Source organism: Callospermophilus lateralis, chromosome X (genome assembly GCF_048772815.1).
Source record: "Callospermophilus lateralis isolate mCalLat2 chromosome X, mCalLat2.hap1, whole genome shotgun sequence".
NCBI lineage: Eukaryota > Metazoa > Chordata > Mammalia > Rodentia > Sciuridae > Callospermophilus > Callospermophilus lateralis.
This window is the reverse complement of record NC_135325.1, coordinates 76,182,589-76,189,992: the sequence shown is the minus strand read 5'-3', so window position 1 is coordinate 76,189,992 and position 7,404 is coordinate 76,182,589.

Sequence of the window (7,404 nt, the reverse complement as noted above, 5' to 3'; positions counted from 1 at the left end):
TATATATATATATATATTTATATATATAATCCCCCCAATGGTATATTACTCAGGTATAAAGATGAAAGAAATAATGGCATGTGCCAGTAAATGGATGGAATTGGGGAATATCAAGCTAAATGAAATAAGCCAATCCCAAAAACCGAAGATCAAATGTTCTCTCTGATATGTGGATGTTAACCCAAACAAGGGAGGGGGAAGAGGGAAAGGATAGAAGTATATTGGATTAAACAAAGGGGAAAATGAAAGGAAGTGGGGAGGGAAAAAGGAATGAAAATATAATTAATCAGACATAACTTTACTAGCCTTGTATTTGAATACATAACTAGGGTAACTCCGCATCATGTACAACCAAAAGAATAGAGTACTAATTAAAATACTTTGTGCTATATGTATGTATATTCTGCCAAAATACATTCTACTGTCATGTAGAACTAAAAGAACAAAGAAAATAAATAACTAGATTTTAAAAGGTTGTAAGTTCAAGTAATTTTCAATATCACAAAAATTTCCCATTTAAAAATGACTTAGAGCAAAAGGAGAATGAAGAAAACAATAATTTTTCATAGTATTAGCTAGGATTCTCAAGAGAATTCCCATTATCTCCCATCTGTGATTTGTAAACTCTAGAAAGCCATTATTGTTATTAGGTCTACATCCAAAGGCTTGAGAACCAGGGGAGTAAATAGTGTAAATCCCAGAGCAAGGACAAGTAACGATGATATAGTCCAACTTAAATAGCAAGGTGGAAAAGGAGAACAAACATTACCTTTATCTGCTTTTGTTCTATTCAGGCCCTCAAAAAATTGGATAATAGTATCCACATTTGGGAAGACAATCTAATGTATCAAGTACACTAATTCAAATGTCAATATCTTCCAGTCACAACTGTAAATAATATTTAATCTGGGTACCTCATGACACACTCAAGTTGACACGTAAATTTAACCATCACATTCTTATTAGTTTACTTTTCCAGATTGGGATAAAGGAGATTCTACATGAAATTAATGCCAATATAGCTTCATTAAAGGATTATTGGGTCAAAGTTAATATAGAAAATTTTAAGCAACCTCTTTGTTGGAGGCATTGTAATCATGTTTCTGTAGTTTGTACCCTTATCTGATATTATGGTTTGGATATGAAGGTCCTCCAAAAGCTCCTGTATTAATACAGGAATGTTGAGAGGTGAAGTGATTGAATTATGAGAGTTGTAACCTAATCAGTCCATCCTAGCATGAATGAATTGCCTGGCTGGTAACTCCAAGTAAGTGGGGCACAGCTGGAGAAGATGGGTTACTGGACGCATGTCCTGCAAGTGTTATTTTTTCCTGTCGCCCTCACCTTCCCTGTTGCCTGACTGCCATGAGGTAAACTGATTTCTTTGGCCTTGTCATTATACTATGATGTGCTGTTTCATCTTGAGCCTAGAGCAATAGACTCAGCCATCTGTAGTCGGGAACCTCTGAAACCATAAGCCTGAAATTAATTTTTTGCCTCTCATTTTTTGTTGTTGTTACTTTGGGGTATATTGGTCACTGTGATGAAATGAGGGCTGAAACACTGAACAATATTTTGTATTTTTCATACTTTCCCACTGCCAATTGAACCTTCCCTTTCTTTTGTTCCAAATTCTCATCCTTTATGTATTTTCTACCAATAATTTTTCCCAAACCACAGTTTTATTTAAAAAAAAAAAAAAAGATTGCAAAAACATGAAGGTAAACTCTGGTAAGTTGATTGTTTTAGAGAGAGAGAGAGAGAAGAGAGAGAGAGAATTTTTTAATATTTATTTTTCAGTTTTCAGTGGACACAACATCTTTATTTTATTTGTATGTAGTGCTGAGGATCAAACCCAGGGCCCTGTGCATGCCAGGTGGGCGCATTACTGTTTGAGCCACATCCCCAGTTGATTTTTGGATAATTTTCTTAGTCTGAATTAATGGCAATTACACTTAATGAAAATTAATAAGTTAACAGTAATTTAAAGTAATGTTGGGAATATAAAATCTCATCTTTTCTGACCTTTAAAAACTAGTATACATGTTAGTAGGATATTCAGATGCTAAAACTTGACTCAACAAAATAAATTGAAAGACTTGGCAAAGGACTCAGCTACTAATTAGGTTCACTAAAAAGAAAATTACTAGAGAAAACACTAGGTGTGTAATAGTCTTTTCTGAAAGTTATACCTGTATTTCCTTTAAATATATACTGGAAATTATGCACACATGGAAAAGGATTCCCTTAAAGCAGTTATAATCTTAATAACTCAAAATTTTACAAAATATACAATGTTATTCAACAGAAAAAAGGATAAACAAATGTCGCGACCCCTTGCCCGCAAGGAAGACGCAACTCAGGAATCTTCTTTCAGCAGTTTATTCAGGCCTTGATTTAAGTATCTTTTAGTGACTCCCTTTCTTTCTTCTTCTTCTTCCTCTCGAGGGCCCAAGCACAGCCTAATAAAGCCTCCCACGTACCAATCTTAAACCGCCGCGTGGGTCTTTCTTATAGGGTGGCAAGAGATAGCGTGCCAACTCTCCACAAAGGAATTTGATTTATCACAGGCCACAGTGGAAGCCGGCGCCATCTTCTAATGGCGGCCACAATTTACAACAATGGCTTACTACAGTTCCCCCTTCTAATTTATAAAACAATGCAGGCGAAAGTAGAGGTCCTATCCTACTGTGCAGAAGTGGCTGCAATGTATGGTTCAGTCCTAAGGAGGCGCCTTCCCCAGACCTGACCCCATATCAGCCGATGCCTTTTTTCGTAGGGCGGGGGTGTGGACGTCAAACCCGCATGCAATAGGACATGCTTTCCTTGAGGTCCGTTGAGGGATCACTCAAGTGCAGTGCTTTGCCTCGCATCCTGCATCGTGATGAAGGTGGACGAAGGGGGACAGCTGAGGCTGTTCTGTGGCTGTACACAATGACAAACGAGTTGACAGCACCCTGAAAGAAAGGCACGGACTTTTTAAGGCGATAGAGAAGTATTAGTGTGGAAACCCACCTGCGTGCAATGGCAGCAAGACCGGCAGAGTGCAAGGGCTTTCCAACACCAAGAGAATAATGAGGAAAGACATGCCGATCCCAGTGCAATGTTATAATAACTTGGGGTGCAACGACCATGTCAAAGATTTACTGTTTAAGCTGCGCAAGCCAGACTTGAGGTGAATTGCCATTTTCTAAAGCTGCAAGAGCTTGGATGATCATAGCCTTATCGTGAGCATTGCGGGCCTTGAGGCGACAGAGAAACCACAAACAGAGAAACATACCGAAGCAACACATTGCACCAAAAATGCCTACCCCCACCCACTCTTTAAAAAAGGAAAAAGCAGAAGATATCCAATCGGTGAATTGACCCAAAGTCACGGGATCAACACGGGTGCTATTCAAGACAGCTATCTGGGTTAGTTGAGACTGAATCATGTCTTCCGCTTCCATGGACCAATTTCCAGCCAAATATTCGCCAATGATGCGGGAAGCATTCCTGGAATCATTAAATCTGACAGAGGTTATGCATAAATGTGCACGTTGGTCAACACAACCCAAAAGCACTAAGTCAGCCAATTCTTCTACCTGAGCTTGGAGTAAATCTATTCTTTGGTTGGCAGCTAAAATCCCTGACAAAATATGTTGATTAATTGTATTTTGGGATTCAAGTATGGTGGAAGTTTGTTGGACAACTTGATTAATGGTGGCAGCAGTTTGTACTTGATTGGCCATAGTCACTCCGGCCGTAACCGCTGCAGCAGCAGATATCGCCACGGCTGTCACTATAGCTGCTGTGATTCCAAAATCTCTGCGGACTCTAAGTAGCTCAACAATAGGGAATTTATCAGGATCCGCAGTGACCGGGATTGGGACAAAAGTTGGAATTTTCATAACCACTGCTACAGTCCAGGAACCATTCCAACACTCAGATAAGAGACAGGTAGTATGAGAACAATCCAGCATCCCCGATGAGGTGGCCTTAGCCAAAAGGAATAAGAAGGGGGATTGGACACAGACCATTGCAGGAGGCAATGTGGCATTATACAACAGAGAGTTGAATGAAACAGATGTAAGTCTATTACCTTGTTCACTTTCCCTAACAGTACCAGAAATATTAGCCAGCCAACTTTTGGCTCCTACCAACTGAGCCAGTGCAGAAATATCGGCTGAAGCCCCCTTTTCATTGGAAATCAGCCATTGAAACCAGGACCAACCTACTCCTGTAGAGGAGCTGGCACTATTGTTAAAGTTATAAACATACCTATTAAGAGAGGGGGAAAGGGAGAAACCTTTAGCAACTTGATGTTTCTCCCAAGAATGATCCTGACAAGGTGTAAATGTTGGGGGGAAACCAAGATTAGGGGAACAGTAAGGAGAGGCCTTGAAATGAGTGGCATTATAAATACTACTAGAAGAAGGAGGCATTGGGATTAGTACCTCGGAGATAATAGCCAAGGTAGTTATGTTAAGAGCAGAGCTGCTGTTTGCAGGGGTCTCTGAGCCTGATTGCTTCTCCGAAGCTACCTTGCTCAATACACCACTGATAATTTTTCCTGAGACCTGATTGGACCGCAATGGCTCCTCCCAGTTAGTCAAATTTTTGGTCTTAAGGCTAATGCAATTAGCGTTTCTAAGGCTGAAACAAAAAACTCCTGTGAGATTAACTTGAGATTGATTAAAAATTCTCTCCATGTCCCCTCTAGGAGAGGCACAGGGAGTAGACATCTCACATGAGGTAGAAAAAAGAGTGGAGAGGACACTAGAATTACCATGAACCAGCATCGGCATTGGCCATGCCCGTGCCACTGCCCACCACCGTATTGGTGTCGCCTGTGCCATCGGCACCAGCACCAGAGCCAGAGCACTTAGCAGAATGAAGATCTTCATCACAGGATTGTTGTGGTATCTCTTGTTGCTGGTCAGCTGGTGTCGAGACTCTTCTTGTCAAGCGTTCAGGGACCCACAATGGTTCCGTGCGATCCTGGGGAAAAACACATACAGATCCTCGTGCCCATGTCAGCACGGGGTCAGGGCCGTTCCATTGGCCCGTGAGAACATCCTTCCACTTAACATAGCCAATCACAGAGGGCTGAGGGGACACATGTCTATCGGCCGCAGAGCGACCATGAATATCCAAATTCAAAAAATTAATGGTAAAGAGAGCTAAGGACAGGCGTTCTTTAGGAGTGTGTTCAGCTCCTATTCCCCCTTTTTGTTTTTGTAAAGTTTCCTTTAAGGTGCGATGAGCACGCTCAACAATGCCTTGTCCTTGAGGATTATAAGGTAAACCATGAGTAAGTTGCACTCCCATAGTAGAACAAAAAGCTGTAAATTGTCTGCCAGTATAAGCAGGTCCATTATCAGTCTTAAGGGATGCAGGTGCACCCCATGCTGCCCATGCCTCTAAACAGTGAGTAATGACATTACGTGCCTTTTCTCCCGATAAAGCAGAAGCATGGATAATTCCAGAGCATGTATCAACGGAAACATGCACATACTTAAGGTTACCAAAGTCAGGTATATGTGTCACATCCATTTGCCAAACAACCAATGGCTTTAATCCCCGTGGGTTTACTCCATAATTAGGGGGATGAAGAAATGTGACACAATGGGGACATTGCAATACTATCTGCCGAGCATCCGCTCTTGAAATGGAAAAACGCCTGCGCAACGTTAATGCATTAACATGGAAGTTTTGGTGAAACAACTTAGCCCCCTCTAAGGAGGAAGCCAAGCATATCAATTGACTTCTAGTGGCTAAGTCTGCACAGGCATTACCTTGGGATAACGGGCCAGGAAGAGAGGTGTGAGCCCTGATATGCATTGGATAAAAAGAAGCAGTGCGGTTAGAGATAAGCTGTTGAAGCTGAGTAAAGTAAACAGACACATTGTGGGCATCACTAATAGTTCCCACGGCCTCCAGGACTTTTAGTGCTTGTACCACATAGCTGGAGTCCGAAATAAGATTAAAAGGAAAAGAACACTGTTTAAAAACTTCAATAACAATTTGTAGTTCTACCCATTGTGGATTTCCAGGAGCAAATTGATGCTGAATAGGGGGAGAGTCATTAATTACGTAGGCTCCCATTCCAGACTTGGAACCATCAGTAAAAATGTTAACAGCCCCCGGAATTGGACTGGATGAAGTTACCTTAGGGAAAATGATGGGATGTTCTTTAACAAAATGGAGTAATGGATGAGAAGGGTAGTGATTATCAATACTCCCTTGAAACGAGCAACACAGAATAGCCCAGTTGTCTAGAGTAGCACATAAAACATTAAGTTGAGCTTTAGTGTAGGGTATGATAAGAGAAGAAGGTGATTGGCCGAAAAATTGAATGCTTTGTTGAATCCCTTTAAGTGCCAATGCTGCAACAGCATCAGGATAATATTCTAAGGATTTTCCTGGGGATACATGTGGGTGGATCCATAGTAAAGGCCCATCTTGCCACAGTACTCCAGTAGGCTGCCGCATAGTGGCAAGCACACATAACTGGAAAGGTTTATCACTCTGGAGCCTGCATAGAGTGGCATGCTGTATAGCTTGTTCTACTTTTATAAGGGCCGCTCTAGCCTCAGTAGTGAGGCTACGAGGGGAAGCAAGATCTGGATCACCCTTAAGAGTAGCATACAAAGGCTGGAGCACAATATTAGGAATATGTAAATATCCTCTTATCCAATTAATATCTCCCAGCAATTTTTGAAAATCATTTAAAGTTCGGAGATCTTGAGTCCTGATGGTAATTTTTTGTGGTTTTAATTTGTCATACCCAATTGTCGCTCCCAAAAACCTGATAGAATCCCCCGTTTGAACCTTTTCAGGTGCGATGTGCAGTCCATGTTGAGCCAACAGCATCACGAGTTCTTTATAAGCCTCATAAACTGTCTGTTCTAATTTTGCGGCCAATAACACATCATCCATATAGTGAATGATCTTGGTGGAGGAATACTTATGTCTGAGAGGTGCGAGTGCCTTCCCCACATACATCTGGCACATTGTGGGACTGTTAGCCATCCCCTGTGGCAACACCACCCACTCAAACCTTTGATCTGGTTCCTTATGATTACACGAGGGAAGGGTGAAAGCAAAACGTTGGGCATCTTTAGGATGCAAAGGAATGGAAAAGAAACAGTCTTTAATGTCAATAACAATTATATGCCAGCCTTGAGGAACAGAGGAGAGCAGAGGCAGCCCTCTTTGAATGGGCCCCATAAGCTGCATCTGAGCATTAACTGCTCGTAGATCATGCAGTAGGCGCCACTTCCCTGATTTTTTCTTAATGACAAATATGGGAGTATTCCATGGAGAAGTAGAAGGTTGGATGTGACCCAAATCAAGTTGTTCTTTGACTAGATCATGGGCTGCTGCCAGTTTAACCGAGGGAAGAGGCCACTGAGGCACCCA